This window comes from Coregonus lavaretus, assembly GCF_964263955.1.
Source record: "Coregonus lavaretus genome assembly, chromosome: 20".
Lineage (NCBI taxonomy): Eukaryota > Metazoa > Chordata > Actinopteri > Salmoniformes > Salmonidae > Coregonus > Coregonus lavaretus.
Genome location: NC_140007.1, coordinates 48,408,463 through 48,434,322, shown reverse-complemented (window position 1 = coordinate 48,434,322; position 25,860 = coordinate 48,408,463).

Sequence of the window (25,860 nt, the reverse complement as noted above, 5' to 3'; positions counted from 1 at the left end):
AGACTACCCCATACAGCTGAATAATACCCCATACAGCTGAATAAAATCCCATACAGCTGAATACTACCCCATACAGCTGAATAAAACCCCATACAGCTGAATAAAACCCCATACAGCTGAATACTACCCCATACAGCTGAATACTACCCCATACAGCTGAATACTACCCCATACAGCTGAAATAAACCTCACACAGCTGAATACTACCCCATACAGCTGAATAAAACCCCAAAAAGCTGAATAATACCCCACACAGCTGAATACTACCCCATACAGCTGAATATTACCCCATACAGCTGAATAAAACCTCACACAGCTGAATACTACCCCATACAGCTGAATACTACCCCATACAGCTGAATACTACCCCATACAGCTGAAATAAACCTCACACAGCTGAATACTACCTACCCCATACAGCTGAATACTACCCCATACAGCTGAATACTACCCCATACAGCTGAAATAAACCTCACACAGCTGAATACTACCCCATACAGCTGAATAAAACCCCAAAAAGCTGAATAATACCCCACACAGCTGAATACTACCCCATACAGCTGAATAAAACCCCATACAGCTGAATACTACCCCATACAGCTGAATACTACCCCATACAGCTGAATACTACCCCATACAGCTGAATAAAACCCTGTACAGCTGGAAAAAAAAACATACAGCTGAATAAAACGCCATACAGCTGAATACTACCCCATACAGCTGAATAAAACCCCACACAGCTGAATAAAACCCCATAGAGCTGAATAAAACCCCATATAGCTGAATACTACCCCATACAGCTGAATAAAAACCAACACATTTGAATCATACCCCATACAACTGAATACTACCCCATACAGCTGAATACTACCCCATACAGCTGAATAATACCCCAAAAAGCTGAATACTACCCCATACAGCTGAATAAAACCCCATACAGCTGAATAATACACCATACAGCTGAATAATACCCCATACAGCTGAATGCTACCACATACAGCTGAATACTACCCCATACAGCTGAATAAAACCCCATTTAGTTGAAGACTACCCCATACAGCTGAATAATACACCATACAGCTAAATACTACACCATACAGCTGAATAAAATCCCATACAGCTGAATACTACCCCATACAGCTGAATAAAAACCAACACATTTTAATTATACCCCATTCAGCTGAATACTACCCCATACAGCTGAATATTACCCCATACAGCTGAATACTACCCCATACAGCTGAATAATACCCCAAACAGCTGAATACTACCCCATACAGCTGAATACTACCCCATACAGCTGAATAAAACCCCATACAGCTGAATACTACCCCATACAGCTGAATAATACCCCATACAGCTGAATAATACCCCATACAGCTGAATACTACCCCATATAGCTGAATACTACCCCATACAGCTGAATAATACCCCATACAGCTGAATACTACCCCATATAGCTGAATACTACCCCATACAGCTGAATACTACCCCATATAGCTGAATACTACCCCATACAGCTGAATAATACCCCATACAGCTGAATACTACCCCATATAGCTGAATACTACCCCATACAGCTGAATACTACCCCATATAGCTGAATACTACCCCATACAGCTGAATAATACCCCATACAGCTGAATAAAATCCCATACAGCTGAATAAAACCCCATAAAGCTGAATACTACCCCATACAGCTGAATAATACCCCATACAGCTGAATAAAATCCCATACAGCTGAATAAAACCCCATAAAGCTGAATACTACCCCATACAGCTGAATAAAACCCCATACAGCTGAATAGTACCCCATACAGCTGAATAAAACCCCATACAGCTGAATAAAACCCCATACAGCTGATTAAATCCCCATACAGGTGAATAAAACCCCATACAGCTGAATAATACCCCATACAGCTGAATACTACCCCATACTGCTGAATACTACCCCATACAGCTGAAATAAACCTCACACAGCTGAATACTACCCCATACAGCTGAATAAAACCCCAAAAAGCTGAATAATACCCCATACAGCTGAATACTACCCCATACAGCTGAATATTACCCCATACAGCTGAATAAAACCTCACACAGCTGAATACTACCCCATACAGCTGAATACTACCCCATACAGCTGAAAACTACCCCATACAGCTGAAATAAACCTCACACAGCTGAATACTACCCCATACAGCTGAATAAAACCCCATACAGCTGAATACTACCCCATACAGCTGAATAATACCCCATACAGCTGAATAAAACCCCAAAAAGCTGAATAATACCCCACACAGCTGAATACTACCCCATACAGCTGAATACTACTCCATACAGCTGAATAAAACGCCATACAGCTGAATACTACCCCACACAGCTGAATAAAACCCCATACAGCTGCATACTACCACATACAGCTGAATAAAACGCCATACAGCTGAATACTACCCCATACAGCTGAATAAAACCCCTTACAGCTGAATACTACCCCCCACAGCTGAATACTACCCCATCCAGCTGAATAATACCCCATACAGCTGAATAAAACCCCACACAGCTGAATAAAATCCCATACAGCTGAATAATACACCATACAGGTGAATACTACCCCATACAGCTGAATAATACCCCAAATAGCTGAATACTACACAATACAGCTGAATACTACCCCATAGAGCTGAATAAAACCCCATACAGCTGAATAATACCCCATATAGCTGAATACTACCCCATACAGCTGAATAAAAACCAACACATTTGAATCATACCCCATACAACTGAATACTACCCCATACAGCTGAATACTACCCCATACAGCTGAATAATACCCCATACAGCTGAATAATACCCCATACAGCTGAATAATACACCATACAATTGAATACTACCCCATACAGCTGAATACTACCCCATACAGCTGAATACTACCCCATACAGCTGAATAATACCCCAAACAGCTGAATAATACACCATACAATTGAATAAAACCCCATACAGCTGAATACTACCCCATACAGCTGAATACTACCCCATACAGCTGAATACTACCACATACAGCTGAATACTACCCCATACAGCTGAATAAAACCCCATTTAGTTGAAGACTACCCCATACAGCTGAATAATACCCCATACAGCTAAATACTACCCCATACAGCTGAATAAAAACCAACACAGTTTAATTATACCCCATTCAGCTGAATACTACCCCATACAGCTGAATACTACCCCATACAGCTGAATAATACCCCATACAGCTGAATAATACCCCAAACAGCTGAATACTACCCCATACAGCTGAATACTACCCCATACAGCTGAATACTACCCCATACAGCTGAATAATACCCCAAACAGCTGAATACTACCCCATACAGCTGAATACTACCCCATACAGCTGAATAATACCCCAAACAGCTGAATACTACCCCATACAGCTGAATACTACCCCATACAGCTGAAATAAACCTCACACAGCTGAATACTACCCCATACAGCTGAATAAAACCCCAAAAAGCTGAATAATACCCCACACAGCTGAATACTACCCCATACAGCTGAATAAAACCCCATACAGCTGAATACTACCCCATACAGCTGAATAAAACCCCATACAGCTGAATAAAACCCTGTACAGCTGGAAAAAAAAACATACAGCTGAATAAAACGCCATACAGCTGAATACTACCCCACACAGCTGAATAAAACCCCATACAGCTGCATACTACCACATACAGCTGAATACTACCCCATACAGCTGAATACTACCCCATACAGCTGAATAAAACCCCTTACAGCTGAATACTACCCCCCACAGCTGAATACTACCCCATACAGCTGAATACTACCCCATACAGCTGAATAATACCCCATACAGCTGAATAAAACCCCACACAGCTGAATAAAATCCCATACAGCTGAATAATACACCATACAGGTGAATACTACCCCATACAGCTGAATAATACCCCAAATAGCTGAATACTACACAATACAGCTGAATACTACCCCATAGAGCTGAATAAAACCCCATACAGCTGAATAATACCCCATATAGCTGAATACTACCCCATACAGCTGAATACTACCTACCCCATACAGCTGAATAAAAACCAACACATTTGAATCATACCCCATACAACTGAATACTACCCCATACAGCTGAATACTACCCCATACAGCTGAATAATACCCCATACAGCTGAATAATACCCCAAAAAGCTGAATACTACCCCATACAGCTGAATAAAACCCCATACAGCTGAATAATACCCCATACAGCTGAATAATACACCATACAATTGAATACTACCCCATACAGCTGAATACTACCCCATACAGCTGAATACTACCCCATAGAGCTGAATACTACCCATACAGCTGAATAATACACCATACAATTGAATAAAACCCCATACAGCTGAATACTACCCCATACAGCTGAATAATACCCCAAACAGCTGAATAATACACCATACAATTGAATAAAACCCCATACAGCTGAATACTACCCCATACAGCTGAATACTACCCCATACAGCAGAATACTACCACATACAGCTGAATACTACCCCATACAGCTGAATAAAACCCCATTTAGTTGAAGACTACCCCATACAGCTGAATAATACCCCATACAGCTAAATACTACCCCATACAGCTGAATAAAAACCAACACAGTTTAATTATACCCCATTCAGCTGAATACTACCCCATACAGCTGAATACTACCCCATACAGCTGAATAATACCCCATACAGCTGAATAATACCCCAAACAGCTGAATACTACCCCATACAGCTGAATACTACCCCATACAGCTGAATAAAACCCCATACAGCTGAATACTACCCCATACAGCTGAATAATACCCCATACAGCTGAATAAAACCCCAAAAAGCTGAATAATACCCCATACAGCTGAATACTACCCCATACAGCTGAATACTACCCCATACAGCTGAATACTACCCCATACAGCTGAATAAAACCCAATACAGCTGAATAATACCCCATACAGCTGAATAAAACCCCATACAACTGAATACTACCCCATCCAGCTGAATAAAACCCCATACAGCTGAATAAAATCCCATACAGCTGAATAATAAACCATACAGCTGAATACTACCCCATTCAGCTGAATAAAACCCCATACAGCTGAATAATACCCCATATAGCTGAATACTACCCCATACAGCTGAATACTACCCCATACAGCTGAATACTACCCCATACAGCTGAATAAAACCCCATACAGCTGAATAATACCCCATACAGCTGAATAAAACCCCACACAGCTGAATAAAATCCCATACAGCTGAATAATACACCATACAGGTGAATACTACCCCATACAGCTGAATAATACCCCAAATAGCTGAATACTACACAATACAGCTGAATACTACCCCATAGAGCTGAATAAAACCCCATACAGCTGAATAATACCCCATATAGCTGAATACTACCCCATACAGCTGAATACTACCTACCCCATACAGCTGAATAAAAACCAACACATTTGAATCATACCCCATACAACTGAATACTACCCCATACAGCTGAATACTACCCCATACAGCTGAATAATACCCCATACAGCTGAATAATACCCCAAAAAGCTGAATACTACCCCATACAGCTGAATAAAACCCCATACAGCTGAATAATACCCCATACAGCTGAATAATACACCATACAATTGAATACTACCCCATACAGCTGAATACTACCCCATACAGCTGAATACTACCCCATAGAGCTGAATACTACCCATACAGCTGAATAATACACCATACAATTGAATAAAACCCCATACAGCTGAATACTACCCCATACAGCTGAATAATACCCCAAACAGCTGAATAATACACCATACAATTGAATAAAACCCCATACAGCTGAATACTACCCCATACAGCTGAATACTACCCCATACAGCAGAATACTACCACATACAGCTGAATACTACCCCATACAGCTGAATAAAACCCCATTTAGTTGAAGACTACCCCATACAGCTGAATAATACCCCATACAGCTAAATACTACCCCATACAGCTGAATAAAAACCAACACAGTTTAATTATACCCCATTCAGCTGAATACTACCCCATACAGCTGAATACTACCCCATACAGCTGAATAATACCCCATACAGCTGAATAATACCCCAAACAGCTGAATACTACCCCATACAGCTGAATACTACCCCATACAGCTGAATAAAACCCCATACAGCTGAATACTACCCCATACAGCTGAATAATACCCCATACAGCTGAATAAAACCCCAAAAAGCTGAATAATAACCCATACAGCTGAATACTACCCCATACAGCTGAATACTACCCCATACAGCTGAATACTACCCCATACAGCTGAATAAAACCCAATACAGCTGAATAATACCCCATACAGCTGAATAAAACCCCATACAACTGAATACTACCCCATCCAGCTGAATAAAACCCCATACAGCTGAATAAAATCCCATACAGCTGAATAATAAACCATACAGCTGAATACTACCCCATACAGCTGAATAAAACCCCATACAGCTGAATAATACCCCATATAGCTGAATACTACCCCATACAGCTGAATACTACCCCATACAGCTGAATACTACCCCATACAGCTGAATAAAACCCCATACAGCTGAATAATACCCCATATAGCTGAATACTACCCCATACAGCTGAATAAAAACCAACACATTTGAATCATACCCCATACAACTGAATACTACCCCATACAGCTGAATACTACCACATACAGCTGAATAATACACCATACATCTGAATAATACCCCAAAAAGCTTAATACTACCCCATACAGCTGAATACTACCCCATACAGCTGAATACTACACCATACAGCTGAATACTACCCCATACAGCTGAATAATACACCATACAATTGAATAAAACCCCATATAGTTGAAGACTACCCCATACAGCTGAATAAAACCCCATATAGATGAATACTACCCCATACAGCTGAATACTACCCCATACAGCTGAATACTACCCCACACAGCTGAATACTACCCCATACAGCTGAATACTACCCCATACAGCTGAATAAAACCCAATACAGCTGAATAATACCCCATATAGATGAATACTACCCCATACAGCTGAATACTACCCCATACAGCTGAATAAAACCCCATACAGCTGAATAAAACCCCATACAGCTGAATAAAACGCCATACAGCTGAATACTACCCCATCCAGCTGAATTATACCCCATACAGCTGAATAAAACCCCACACAGCTGAATAAAACCCCATAGAGCTGAATACTAACCCATACAGCTGAATAAAAACCAACACATTTGAATCATACCCCATACAACTGAATACTACCCCATACAGCTGAATACTACCCCATACAGCTGAATAATACCCCATACAGCTGAATAATACCCCAAAAAGCTGAATACTACCCCATACAGCTGAATAAAACCCCATACAGCTGAATAATACACCATACAGCTGAATAATACCCCATACAGCTGAATACTACCACATACAGCTGAATACTACCCCATACAGCTGAATAAAACCCCATTTAGTTGAAGACTACCCCATACAGCTGAATAATACCCCATACAGCTAAATACTACACCATACAGCTGAATAAAATCCCATACAGCTGAATACTACCCCATACAGCTGAATAAAAACCAACACAGTTTAATTATACCCCATTCAGCTGAATACTACCCCATACAGCTGAATACTACCCCATACAGCTGAATACTACCCCATACAGCTGAATACTACCCCATACAGCTGAATAAAACCCCATACAGCTGAATACTACCCCATACAGCTGAATAATACCCCATACAGCTGAATAATACCCCATACAGCTGAATACTACCCCATATAGCTGAATACTACCCCATACAGCTGAATAATACCCCATACAGCTGAATACTACCCCATATAGCTGAATACTACCCCATACAGCTGAATACTACCACATATAGCTGAATACTACCCCATACAACTGAATAATACCCCATACAGCTGAATACTACCCATTATATAGCTGAATACTACCCCATACAGCTGAATACTACCCCATATAGCTGAATACTACCCCATACAGCTGAATAATACCCCATACAGCTGAATAAAACCCCATACAGCTGAATAAAACCCCATACAGCTGAATAAAACCCCATTCAGCTGAATAAAACCCCATACAGCTGAATAGTACCCCATACAGCTGAATAAAACCCCATACAGCTGAATAAAACCCCATACAGCTGAATACTACCACATACAGCTGAATAATACCCCATACAGCTGATTAAATCCCCATACAGGTGAATAAAACCCCATACAGCTGAATAATACCCCATTCAGCTGAATACTACCCCATACAGCTGAATACTACCCCATACAGCTGAATACTACCCCATACAGCTGAATACTACCCCATACAGCTGAATAATACCCCATACAGCTGAATAAAACCCCATACAGCTGAATACTACCCCATACAGCTGAATAATACCCCAAACAGCTGAATACTACCCCATACAGCTGAATACTACCCCATACAGCTGAATAATACCCCATACAGCTGAATACTACCCCATACAGCTGAATAAAAACCAACACAGTTGAATTATACCCCATTCAGCTTAATACTACCCCATACAGCTGAATACTACCCCAAACAGCTGAATACTACCCCATACAGCTGAATAATACCCCATACAGCTGAATAAAACCCCATACAGCTGAATACTACCCCATACAGCTGAATAATACCCCAAACAGCTGAATACTACCCCATACAGCTGAATACTACCCAATACAGCTGAATAATACCCCATACAGCTGAATAAAACCCCATACAACTGAATACTACCCCATCCAGCTGAATAAAACCCCATACAGCTGAATAAAATCCCATACAGCTGAATAATACCCCATATAGCTGAATACTACCCCATACAGCTGAATACTACCCCATACAGCTGAATACTACCCCATAGAGCTGAATAAAACCCCATACAGCTGAATAATACCCCATATAGCTGAATACTACCCCATACAGCTGAATAAAAACCAACACATTTGAATCATACCCCATACAACTGAATACTACCCCATACAGCTGAATACTACCACATACAGCTGAATAATACACCATACATCTGAATAATACCCCAAAAAGCTGAATACTACCCCATACAGCTGAATACTACCCCATACAGCTGAATACTACATCATACAGCTGAATACTACCCCATACAGCTGAATAATACACCATACAATTGAATAAAACCCCATATAGTTGAAGACTACCCCATACAGCTGAATAAAACCCCATATAGCTGAATACTACCCCATACAGCTGAATAAAACCCCATATAGTTGAAGACTACCCCATACAGCTGAATAATACCCCATACAGCTGAATACTACCCCATACAGCTGAATAAAAACCAACACAGTTGAATTATACCCCATTCAGCTGAATACTACCCCATACAGCTGAATACTACCCCATACAGCTGAATAAAACCCCATACAGCTGAATAATACCCCAAAAAGCTGAATACTACCCCATACAGCTGAATAAAACCCCATACAGCTGAATAATACACCATACAGCTGAATACTACCCCATACAGCTGAATAAAACCCCATACAGCTGAATAATACACCATACAGCTGAATACTACCCCATACAGCTGAATACTACCACATACAGCTGAATACTACCCCATACAGCTGAATAAAACCCCATTTAGTTGAAGACTACCCCATACAGCTGAATAATACCCCATACAGCTAAATACTACACCATACAGCTGAATAAAATCCCATACAGCTGAATACTACCCCATACAGCTGAATAAAAACCAACACAGTTTAATTATACCCCATTCAGCTGAATACTACCCCATACAGCTGAATACTACCCCATACAGCTGAATACTACCCCATACAGCTGAATACTACCCCATACAGCTGAATAAAACCCCATACAGCTGAATACTACCCCATACAGCTGAATAATACCCCATACAGCTGAATAATACCCCATACAGCTGAATACTACCCCATATAGCTGAATACTACCCCATACAGCTGAATAATACCCCATACAGCTGAATACTACCCCATATAGCTGAATACTACCCCATACAGCTGAATACTACCCCATATAGCTGAATACTACCCCATACAGCTGAATAATACCCCATACAGCTGAATACTACCCATTATATAGCTGAATACTACCCCATACAGCTGAATACTACCCCATATAGCTGAATACTACCCCATACAGCTGAATAATACCCCATACAGCTGAATAAAACCCCATACAGCTGAATAAAACCCCATACAGCTGAATAAAACCCCATACAGCTGAATAATACCCCATACAGCTGAATAATACCCCATACAGCTGAATAAAACCCCATACAGCTGAATAGTACCCCATACAGCTGAATAAAACCCCATACAGCTGAATAAAACCCCATACAGCTGAATACTACCACATACAGCTGAATAATACCCCATACAGCTGATTAAATCCCCATACAGGTGAATAAAACCCCATACAGCTGAATAATACCCCATTCAGCTGAATACTACCCCATACAGCTGAATACTACCCCATACAGCTGAATACTACCCCATACAGCTGAATACTACCCCATACAGCTGAATAATACCCCATACAGCTGAATAAAACCCCATACAGCTGAATACTACCCCATACAGCTGAATAATACCCCAAACAGCTGAATACTACCCCATACAGCTGAATACTACCCCATACAGCTGAATAATACCCCATACAGCTGAATACTACCCCATACAGCTGAATAAAAACCAACACAGTTGAATTATACCCCATTCAGCTTAATACTACCCCATACAGCTGAATACTACCCCATACAGCTGAATACTACCCCATACAGCTGAATAATACCCCATACAGCTGAATAAAACCCCATACAGCTGAATACTACCCCATACAGCTGAATAATACCCCAAACAGCTGAATACTACCCCATACAGCTGAATACTACCCAATACAGCTGAATAATACCCCATACAGCTGAATAAAACCCCATACAACTGAATACTACCCCATACAGCTGAATAAAACCCCATACAGTTGAATAATACCCCATATAGCTGAATACTACCCCATACAGCTGAATACTACCCCATACAGCTGAATACTACCCCATACAGCTGAATAAAACCCCATAGAGCTGAATAATACCCCATATAGCTGAATACTACCCCATACAGCTGAATAAAAACCAACACATTTGAATCATACCCCATACAACTGAATACTACCCCATACAGCTGAATACTACCACATACAGCTGAATAATACACCATACACCTGAATAATACCCCAAAAAGCTGAATACTACCCCATACAGCTGAATACTACCCCATACAGCTGAATACTACATCATACAGCTGAATACTACCCGATACAGCTGAATAATACACCATACAATTGAATAAAACCCCATATAGTTGAAGACTACCCCATACAGCTGAATAAAACCCCATATAGCTGAATACTACCCCATACAGCTGAATAAAACCCCATATAGTTGAAGACTACCCCATACAGCTGAATAATACCCCATACAGCTGAATACTACCCCATACAGCTGAATAAAAACCAACACAGTTGAATTATACCCCATTCAGCTGAATACTACCCCATACAGCTGAATACTACCCCATACAGCTGAATAAAACCCCATACAGCTGAATACTACCCCATACAGCTGAATAACACCCCATACAGCTGAATAATACCCCAAAAAGCTGAATACTACCCCATACAGCTGAATAAAACCCCAAACAGCTGAATAATACCCCATACAGCTGAATAATACACCATACAATTGAATACTACCCCATACAGCTGAATACTACCCCATACAGCTGAATACTACCCCATACAGCTGAATACTACCCCATACAGCTGAATAATACACCATACAATTGAATAAAACCCCATACAGCTGAATACTACCCCATACAGCTGAATAATACCCCAAACAGCTGAATAATACACCATACAATCGAATAAAACCCCATACAGCTGAATACTACCCCATACAGCTGAATAAAATCCCATACAGCTGAATAATACACCATACAGCTGAATACTACCCCATACAGCTGAATAAAACCCCATACAGCTGAACAAAACCCCATACAGCTGAATAAAACCCCATACAGCTGAATAATACCCCATATAGCTGAATACTACCCCATACAGCTGAATACTACCCCATACAGCTGAATAATACCCCATACAGCTGAATACTACCCCATACAGCTGAATAAAAACCAACACAGTTGAATTATACCCCATTCAGCTTAATACTACCCCATACAGCTGAATACTACCCCATACAGCTGAATAATACCCCATACAGCTGAATAAAACCCCATACAACTGAATACTACCCCATCCAGCTGAATAAAACCCCATACAGCTGAATAAAATCCCATACAGCTGAATAATACACCATACAGCTGAATACTACCCCATACAGCTGAATAAAACCCCATACAGCTGAATAATACCCCAAACAGCTGAATACTACCCCATACAGCTGAATACTACCCCATACAGCTGAATAATACCCCATACAGCTGAATACTACCCCATACAGCTGAATAAAAACCAACACAGTTGAATTATACCCCATTCAGCTTAATACTACCCCATACAGCTGAATACTACCCCATACAGCTGAATACTACCCCATACAGCTGAATAATACCCCATACAGCTGAATAAAACCCCATACAGCTGAATACTACCCCATACAGCTGAATAATACCCCAAACAGCTGAATACTACCCCATACAGCTGAATACTACCCAATACAGCTGAATAATACCCCATACAGCTGAATAAAACCCCATACAACTGAATACTACCCCATCCAGCTGAGTAAAACCCCATACAGCTGAATAAAATCCCATACAGCTGAATAATACACCATACAGCTGAATACTACCCCATACAGCTGAATAAAACCCCATACAGCTGAATAATACCCCATATAGCTGAATACTACCCCATACAGCTGAATACTACCCCATACAGCTGAATACTACCCCATACAGCTGAATAAAACCCCATAGAGCTGAATAATACCCCATATAGCTGAATACTACCCCATACAGCTGAATAAAAACCAACACATTTGAATCATACCCCATACAACTGAATACTACCCCATACAGCTGAATACTACCACATACAGCTGAATAATACACCATACATCTGAATAATACCCCAAAAAGCTGAATACTACCCCATACAGCTGAATACTACCCCATACAGCTGAATACTACATCATACAGCTGAATACTACCCCATACAGCTGAATAATACACCATACAATTGAATAAAACCCCATATAGTTGAAGACTACCCCATACAGCTGAATAAAACCCCATATAGCTGAATACTACCCCATACAGCTGAATAAAACCCCATATAGTTGAAGACTACCCCATACAGCTGAATAATACCCCATACAGCTGAATACTACCCCATACAGCTGAATAAAAACCAACACAGTTGAATTATACCCCATTCAGCTGAATACTACCCCATACAGCTGAATACTACCCCATACAGCTGAATAAAACCCCATACAGCTGAATACTACCCCATACAGCTGAATAATACCCCATACAGCTGAATAATACCCCAAAAAGCTGAATACTACCCCATACAGCTGAATAAAACCCCAAACAGCTGAATAATACCCCATACAGCTGAATAATACACCATACAATTGAATACTACCCCATACAGCTGAATACTACCCCATACAGCTGAATACTACCCCATACAGCTGAATACTACCCCATACAGCTGAATAATACACCATACAATTGAATAAAACCCCATACAGCTGAATACTACCCCATACAGCTGAATAATACCCCAAACATTTGAATAATACACCATACAATCGAATAAAACCCCATACAGCTGAATACTACCCCATACAGCTGAATACTACCCCATACAGCTGAATACTACCAAATACAGCTGAATACTACCCCATACAGCTGAATAAAACCCCATTTAGTTGAAGACTACCCCATACAGCTGAATAATACTCCATACAGCTAAATACTACCCCATACAGCTGAATAAAAACCAACACAGTTTAATTATACCCCATTCAGCTGAATACTACCCCATACAGCTGAATACTACCCCATACAGCTGAATAATACCCCATACAGCTGAATAATACCCCAAACAGCTGAATACTACCCCATACAGCTGAATACTACCCCATACAGCTGAATAAAACCCCATACAGCTGAATACTACCCCATACAGCTGAATAATACCCCATACAGCTGAATAAAACCCCAAAAAGCTGAATACTACCCCATACAGCTGAATAAAACCCTGTACAGCTGGAAAAAAAAACATACAGCTGAATAAAACGCCATACAGCTGAATACTACCACATACAGCTGAATACTACCCCATACAGCTGAATACTACCCCATACAGCTGAATACTACCCCATACAGCTGAATAAATCCCCATACAGCTGAATAAAACCCAATACAGCTGAATAATACCCCATACAGCTGAATAAAACCCCATACAGCTGAATACTACCCCATAGAGCTGAATACTACCCCATACAGCTGAATTCTAGCCCATCCAGCTGAATAAAACCCCATACAGCTGAATAAAATCCCATACAGCTGAATAATACACCATACAGCTGAATACTACCCCATACAGCTGAATAAAACCCCATACAGCTGAATAATACCCCATATAGCTGAATACTACCCCATACAGCTGAATACTACCCCATACAGCTGAATACTACCCCATACAGCTGAATAAAACCCCATACAGCTGAATAATACCCCATATAGCTGAATATTACCCCATACAGCTGAATACTACCCCATACAGCTGAATACTACCCCATACAGCTGAATAAAACCCCATACAGCTGAATAATACCCCATATAGCTGAATACTACCCCATACAGCTGAATAAAAACCAACACATTTGAATCATACCCCATACAACTGATACTACCCCATACAGCTGAATACTACCCCATACAGCTGAATAATACACCATACATCTGAATAATACCCCAAAAAGCTGAATACTACCCCATACAGCTGAATACTACCCCATACAGCTGAATACTACCCCATACAGCTGAATACTACACCATACAGCAGAATACTACCCCATACAGCTGAATAATACACCATACAATTGAATAAAACCCCATACAGCTGAATAAAACCCCATATAGCTGAATACTACCCCATACAGCTGAATAAAACCCCATATAGTTGAAGACTACCCCATACAGCTGAATAATACCCCATACAGCTGAATACTACCCCATACAGCTGAATAAAAACCAACACAGTTGAATTATACCCCATTCAGCTTAATACTACCCCATACAGCTGAATACTACCCCATACAGCTGAATACTACCCCATACAGCTGAATAATACCCCATACAGCTGAATAAAACCCCATACAGCTGAATACTACCCCATACAGCTGAATAATACCCCAAACAGCTGAATACTACCCCATACAGCTGAATACTACCCCATACAGCGAAAAACTACCCCATACAGCTGCATAATACACTATACAATTGAATAAAACCCCATACAGCTGAAAACTACCCCATACAGCTGAATAATACCCCATACAGCTGAATAATACCCCAAACAGCTGAATAATACCCCATACAGCTGAATACTACCCCATACAGCTGAATACTACCCCATACAGCTGAATAATACCCCATACAGCGAAAAACTACCCCATACAGCTGCATAATACACTATACAATTGAATAAAACCCCATACAGCTGAAAACTACCCCATACAGCTGAATAATACACCATACAATTGAATAAAACCCCGTACAGCTGAATACTACCCCATACAGCTGAATACTACCCCATACAGCTGAATACTACCCCATACAGCTGAATAAAACCCCATACCGCTGAATACTACCCCATACAGCTGAATACTACCTCATACAGCTGAATAAAACCTCATACAGCTGAATACTACCCCATACAGCTGAATGATATCCCATACAGCTGCATAATACACCATACAGCTGAATAAAACCCCATACAGCTGAATAATACTCCATGCAGCTAAATTCTACCCCATACAGCTGAATAAAACCCCATACAGCTGAATACTACCCCATACAGCTGAATAATACCCCATACAGCTGAATAAAACCCAATACAGCTGAATAAAACCCCATACAGCTGAATAAAACCCCATACAGCTGAATAATACCCCATACAGCTGAATACTACCCCATACAGCTGAATAAAACCCCATTTAGTTGAAGACTACCCCATACAGCTGAATAATACCCCATACAGCTAAATACTACCCCATACAGCTGAATAAAAACCAACACAGTTTAATTATACCCCATTCAGCTGAATACTACCCCATACAGCTGAATACTACCCCATACAGCTGAATAATACCCCATACAGCTGAATAATACCCCATACAGCTGAATACTACCCCATACAGCTGAATAAAACCCTGTACAGCTGGACAAAAAAACATACAGCTGAATAAAACGCCATACAGCTGAATACTACCACATACAGCTGAATACTACCCCATACAGCTGAATACTACCCCATACAGCTGAATACTACCCCATACAGCTGAATAAATCCCCATACAGCTGAATAAAACCCAATACAGCTGAATAATACCCCATACAGCTGAATAAAACCCCATACAGCTGAATACTACCCCATCCAGCTGAATAAAACCCCATACAGCTGAATAAAATCCCATACAGCTGAATAATACACCATACAGCTGAATACTACCCCATACAGCTGAATAAAACCCCATACAGCTGAATAATACCCCATATAGCTGAATACTACCCCATACAGCTGAATACTACCCCATACAGCTGAATACTACCCCATACAGCTGAATAAAACCCCATACAGCTGAATAAAACCCCATATAGCTGAATACTACCCCATACAGCTGAATAAAAACCAACACATTTGAATCATACCCCATACAACTGAATACTACCCCATACAGCTGAATACTACCCCATACAGCTGAATAATACACCATACATCTGAATAATACCCCAAAAAGCTGAATACTACCCCATACAGCTGAATACTACCCCATACAGCTGAATACTACCCCATACAGCGGAATACTACACCATACAGCAGAATACTACCCCATACAGCTGAATAATACACCATACAATTGAATAAAACCCCATACAGCTGAATAAAACCCCATAAAGCTGAATACTACCCCATACAGCTGAATAAAACCCCATATAGTTGAAGACTACCCCATACAGCTGAATAATACCCCATACAGCTGAATACTACCCCATACAGCTGAATAAAAACCAACACAGTTGAATTATACCCCATACAGCTGAATACTACCCCATACAGCTGAATACTACCCCATACAGCTGAATAATACCCCATACAGCTGAATAAAACCCCATACAGCTGAATACTACCCCATACAGCTGAATAATACCCCAAACAGCTGAATACTACCCCATACAGCTGAATACTACCCCATACAGCTGAATACTACCCCATACAGCTGAATAAAAACCAACACAGTTTAATCATACCCCATACAACTGAATACTACCCCATACAGCTGAATACTACCCCATACAGCTGAATAATACCCCATACAGCTGAATAATACCCCAAACAGCTGAATAATACCCCATACAGCTGAATACTACCCCATACAGCTGAATACTACCCCATACAGCTGAATAATACCCCATACAGCGAAAAACTACCCCATACAGCTGCATAATACACTATACAATTGAATAAAACCCCATACAGCTGAAAACTACCCCATACAGCTGAATAATACACCATACAATTGAATAAAACCCCGTACAGCTGAATACTACCCCATACAGCTGAATACTACCCCATACAGCTGAATACTACCCCATACAGCTGAATAAAACCCCATACAGCTGAAAACTACCCCATACAGCTGAATACTACCCCATACAGCTGAATAAAACCCCATACAGCTGAATACTACCCCATACAGCTGAATAATATCCCATACAGCTGAATACTACCCCATACAGCTGAATAATACTCCATGCAGCTAAATTCTACTCCATACAGCTAAATACTACCCCATACAGCTGAATACTACCCCATACAGCTGAATACTACCCCATACAGCTGAATACTACCCCATACAGCTGAATAAAACCCAATACAGCTGAATAAAACCCCATACAGCTGAATAAAACCCCATACAGCTGAATAATACCCCATACAGCTGAATACTACCCCATACAGCTGAATAAAACCCCATACAGCTGAATACTACACCATACAGCTGAATAAAACCCCATACAGCTGAATACTACCCCATACAGCTGAATAAAACCCCATCCAGCTGAATAATACCCCATACAGCTGAATAATACACCATACAATTGAATACTACCCCATACAGCTGAATACTACCCCATACAGCTGAATACTACCCCATACAGCTGAATACTACCCCATACAGCTGAATAATACACCATACAATTGAATAAAACCCCATACAGCTGAATACTACCCCATACAGCTGAATAATACCCCAAACAGCTGAATAATACACCATACAATTGAATAAAACCCCATACAGCTGAATACTACCCCATACAGCTGAATACTACCCCATACAGCTGAATACTACCACATACAGCTGAATACTACCCCATACAGCTGAATAAAACCCCATTTAGTTGAAGACTACCCCATACAGCTGAATAATACCCCATACAGCTAAATACTACCCCATACAGCTGAATAAAAACCAACACAGTTTAATTATACCCCATTCAGCTGAATACTACCCCATACAGCTGAATACTACCCCATACAGCTGAATAATACCCAATACAGCTGAATAATACCCCAAACAGCTGAAATAAACCTCACACAGCTGAATACTACCCCATACAGCTGAATAAAACCCCAAAAAGCTGAATAATACCCCACACAGCTGAATACTACCCCATACAGCTGAATACTACCACATACAGCTGAATACTACCCCATACAGCTGAATACTACCCCATACAGCTGGAAAAAAAAACATACAGCTGAATAAAACGCCATACAGCTGAATACTACCCCACACAGCTGAATAAAACCCCATACAGCTGAATACTACCCCCCACAGCTGAATACTACCACATACAGCTGAATACTACCCCATACAGCTGAATACTACCCCATACAGCTGAATAAAACCCCTTACAGCTGAATACTACCCCCCACAGCTGAATACTACCCCATCCAGCTGAATAATACCCCATACAGCTGAATAAAACCCCACACAGCTGAATAAAATCCCATACAGCTGAATAATACACCATACAGGTGAATACTACCCCATACAGCTGAATAATACCCCAAATAGCTGAATACTACACAATACAGCTGAATACTACCCCATAGAGCTGAATAAAACCCCATACAGCTAAATAATACCACATATAGCTGAATACTACCCCATACAGCTGAATAAAAACCAACACATTTGAATCATACCCCATACAACTGAATACTACCCCATACAGCTGAATACTACCCCATACAGCTGAATAATACCCCATACAGCTGAATAATACCCCAAAAAGCTGAATACTACCCCATACAGCTGAATAAAACCCCATACAGCTGAATAATACCCCATACAGCTGAATAATACACCATACAATTGAATACTACCCCATACAGCTGAATACTACCCCATACAGCTGAATACTACCCCATACAGCTGAATACTACCCCATACAGCTGAATAATACACCATAGAATTGAATAAAACCCCATACAGCTGAATACTACCCCATACAGCTGAATAATACCCCAAACAGCTGAATAATACACCATACAATTGAATAAAACCCCATACAGCTGAATACTACCCCATACAGCTGAATACTACCCCATACAGCTGAATACTACCACATACAGCTGAATACTACCCCATACAGCTGAATAAAACCCCATTTAGTTGAAGACTACCCCATACAGCTGAATAATACCCCATACAGCTAAATACTACCCCATACAGCTGAATAAAAACCAACACAGTTTAATTATACCCCATTCAGCTGAATACTACCCCATACAGCTGAATACTACCCCATACAGCTGAATAATACCCCATACAGCTGAATAATACCCCAAACAGCTGAATACTACCCCATACAGCTGAATACTACCCCATACAGCTGAATAAAACCCCATACAGCTGAATACTACCCCATACAGCTGAATAATACCCCATACAGCTGAATAAAACCCCAAAAAGCTGAATAATACCCCATACAGCTGAATACTACCCCATACAGCTGAATATTACCCCATACAGCTGAATAAAACCCTGTACAGATGGAAAAAAAAACATACAGCTGAATAAAATGCCATACAGCTGAATACTACCCCACACAGCTGAATAAAACCCCATACAGCTGCATACTACAACATACAGCTGAATACTACCCCATACAGCTGAATACTACCCCATACAGCTGAATAAAACCCAATACAGCTGAATAATACCCCATACAGCTGAATAAAACCCCATACAACTGAATACTACCCCATCCAGCTGAATAAAACCCCATACAGCTGAATAAAATCCCATACAGCTGAATAATACCCCATACAGCTGAATAAAACCCCATACAGCTGAATAATACCCCATATAGCTGAATACTACCCCATACAGCTGAATACTACCCCATACAGCTGAATACTACCCCATACAGCTGAATAAAACCCCATACAGCTGAATAATACCCCATATAGCTGAATACTACCCCATACAGCTGAATAAAAACCAACACATTTGAATCATACCCCATACAACTGAATACTACCCCATACAGCTGAATACTACCACATACAGCTGAATAATACACCATACATCTGAATAATACCCCAAAAAGCTTAATACTACCCCATACAGCTGAATACTACCCCATACAGCTGAATACTACACCATACAGCTGAATACTACCCCATACAGCTGAATAATACACCATAGAATTGAATAAAACCCCATATAGTTGAAGACTACCCCATACAGCTGAATAAAACCCCATATAGCTGAATACTACCCCATACAGCTGAATACTACCCCATACAGCTGAATACTACCCCATACAGCTGAATAAAACCCTGTACAGCTGGGAAAAAAAACATACAGCTGAATAAAACGCCATACAGCTGAATACTACCCCATCCAGCTGAATTATACCCCATACAGCTGAATAAAACCCCACACAGCTGAATAAAACCCCATAGAGCTGAATACTACCCCATACAGCTGAATAAAACCCCACACAGCTGAATAAAACCCCATAGAGCTGAATACTACCCCATACAGCTGAATAAAAACCAACACATTTGAATCATACCCCATACAACTGAATACTACCCCATACAGCTGAATACTACCCCATACAGCTGAATAATACCCCATACACCTGAATAATACCCCATACAGCTGAATACTACCCCATACAGCTGAATAATACCCCATACAGCTGAATAATACCCCAAAAAGCTGAATACTACCCCATACAGCTGAATAAAACCCCATACAGCTGAATAATACACCATACAGCTGAATAATACCCCATACAGCTGAATAATACCCCAAAAAGCTGAATACTACCCCATACAGCTGAATACTACCCCATACAGCTGAATAATACCCCATACACCTGAATAATACCCCATACAGCTGAATACTACCCCATACAGCTGAATAATACCCCATACAGCTGAATAATACCCCAAAAAGCTGAATACTACCCCATACAGCTGAATAAAACCCCATACAGCTGAATAATACACCATACAGCTGAATAATACCCCATACAGCTGAATAATACCCCAAAAAGCTGAATACTACCCCATACAGCTGAATACTACCACATACAGCTGAATACTACCCCATACAGCTGAATAAAACCCCATTTAGTTGAAGACTACCCCATACAGCTGAATAATACCCCATACAGCTAAATACTACACCATACAGCTGAATAAAATCCCATACAGCTGAATACTACCCCATACAGCTGAATAAAAACCAACACAGTTTAATTATACCCCATTCAGCTGAATACTACCCCATACAGCTGAATACTACCCCATACAGCTGAATACTACCCCATACAGCTGAATACTACCCCATACAGCTGAATAAAACCCCATACAGCTGAATACTACCCCATACAGCTGAATAATACCCCATACAGCTGAATAATACCCCATACAGCTGAATACTACCCCATATAGCTGAATACTACCCCATACAGCTGAATAATACCCCATACAGCTGAATACTACCCCATATAGCTGAATACTACCCCATACAGCTGAATACTACCCCATATAGCTGAATACTACCCCATACAGCTGAATAATACCCCATACAGCTGAATACTACCCCATATAGCTGAATACTACCCCATACAGCTGAATACTACCCCATATAGCTGAATACTACCCCATACAGCTGAATAAAACCCCATACAGCTGAATAAAACCCCATACAGCTGAATAAAACCCCATACAGCTGAACAGTACCCCATACAGCTGAATAAAACCCCATACAGCTGAATAAAACCCCATACAGCTGAATACTACCCCATACAGCTGAATAATACCCCATACAGCTGATTAAATCCCCATACAGGTGAATAAAACCCCATACAGCTGAATAATACCCCATACAGCTGAATACTACCCCATACAGCTGAATACTACCCCATACAGCTGAAATAAACCTCACACAGCTGAATACTACCCCATACAGCTGAATAAAACCCCAAAAAGCTGAATAATACCCCATACAGCTGAATACTACCCCATACAGCTAAAATAAACCTCACACAGCTGAATATTACCCCATACAGCTGAATAAAACCTCACACAGCTGAATACTACCCCATACATCTGAATACTACCCCATACAGCTGAATACTACCCCATACAGCTGAAATAAACCTCACACAGCTGAATACTACCCCATACAGCTGAATACTACCCCATACAGCTGAATACTACCCCATACAGCTGAAATAAACCTCACACAGCTGAATACTACCCCATACAGCTGAAAAAAACCCAAAAAGCTGAATAATACCCCACACAGCTGAATACTACCCCATACAGCTGAATACTACCCCATACAGCTGAATAAAACCCTGTACAGCTGGGGAAAAAAACATACAGCTGAATAAAACGCCATACAGCTGAATACTACCCCACACAGCTGAATAAAACCCCATACAGCTGCATACTACCACATACAGCTGAATACTACCCCATACAGCTGAATACTACCCCATACAGCTGAATAAAACCCCATACAGATGAATACTACCCCCCACAGCTGAATACTACCCCATCCAGCTGAATAATACCCCATACAGCTGAATAAAACCCCACACAGCTGAATAAAATCCCATACAGCTGAATAATACACCATACAGCTGAATACTACCCCATACAGCTGAATAATACCCCAAATAGCTGAATACTACACAATACAGCTGAATACTACCCCATAGAGCTGAATAAAACCCCATACAGCTGAATAATACCCCATATAGCTGAATACTACCCCATACAGCTGAATAAAAACCAACACATTTGAATCATACCCCATACAACTGAATACTACCCCATACAGCTGAATACTACCCCATACAGCTGAATAATACCCCATACAGCTGAATAATACCCCAAAAAGCTGAATACTACCCCATACAGCTGAATAAAACCCCATACAGCTGAATAATACCCCATACAGCTGAATAATACACCATACAATTGAATACTACCCCATACAGCTGAATACTACCCCATACAGCTGAATACTACCCCATACAGCTGAATACTACCCCATACAGCTGAATAATACACCATACAATTGAATAAAACCCCATACAGCTGAATACTACCCCATACAGCTGAATAATACCCCAAACAGCTGAATAATACACCATACAATCGAATAAAACCCCATACAGCTGAATACTACCCCATACAGCTGAATACTACCCCATACAGCTGAATACTACCACATAAAGCTGAATACTACCCCATACAGCTGAATAAAACCCCATTTAGTTGAAGACTACCCCATACAGCTGAATAATACCCCATACAGCTAAATACTACCCCATACAGCTGAATAAAAACCAACACAGTTTAATTATACCCCATTCAGCTGAATACTACCCCATACAGCTGAATACTACCCCATACAGCTGAATACTACCCCATACAGCTGAATACTACCCCATACAGCTGAATAAAACCCCATACAGCTGAATACTACCCCATACAGCTGAATAGAACCCCATACAGCTGAATAAAACCCCAAAAAGCTGAATAATACCCCATACAGCTGAATACTACCCCATACAGCTGAATATTACCCCATACAGCTGAATAAAACCCTGTACAGCTGAAAAAAAAAACATACAGCTGAATAAAACGCCATACAGCTGAATACTACCCCACACAGCTGAATAAAACCCCATACAGCTGCATACTACAACATACAGCTGAATACTACCCCATACAGCTGAATACTACCCCATACAACTGAATAAAACCCAATACAGCTGAATAATACCCCATACAGCTGAATAAAACCCCATACAACTGAATACTACCCCATCCAGCTGAATAAAACCCCATACAGCTGAATAAAATCCCATACAGCTGAATAATACACCATACAGCTGAATACTACCCCATACAGCTGAATAAAACCCCATACAGCTGAATAATACCCCATATAGCTGAATACTACCCCATACAGCTGAATACTACCCCATACAGCTGAATACTACCCCATACAGCTGAATAAAACCCCATACAGCTGAATAATACCCCATATAGCTGAATACTACCCCATACAGCTGAATAAAACCCCATACAGCTGAATAATACCCCATATAGCTGAATACTACCCCATACAGCTGAATAAAAACCAACACATTTGAATCATACCCCATACAACTGAATACTACCCCATACAGCTGAATACTACCACATACAGCTGAATAATACACCATACATCTGAATAATACCCCAAAAAGCTGAATACTACCCCATACAGCTGAATACAACCCCATACAGCTGAATACTACACCATACAGCTGAATACTACCCCATACAGCTGAATAATACACCATACAATTGAATAAAACCCCATATAGTTGAAGACTACCCCATACAGCTGAATAAAACCCCATATAGCTGAATACTACCCCATACAGCTGAATAAAACCCCATATAGTTGAAGACTACCCCATACAGCTGAATAAAACCCCATATAGCTGAATACTACCCCATACAGCTGAATAAAAACCAACACAGTTGAATTATACCCCATTCAGCTGAATACTACCCCATCCAGCTGAATAATACCCCATACAGCTGAATAAAACCCCATACAGCTGAATACTACCCCATACAGCTGAATAATACCCCATACAGCTGAATAATACCCCAAAAAGCTGAATACTACCCCATACAGCTGAATAAAACCCCATACAGCTGAATAATACCCCATACAGCTGAATAATACACCATACAATTGAATACTACCCCATACAGCTGAATACTACCCCATACAGCTGAATACTACC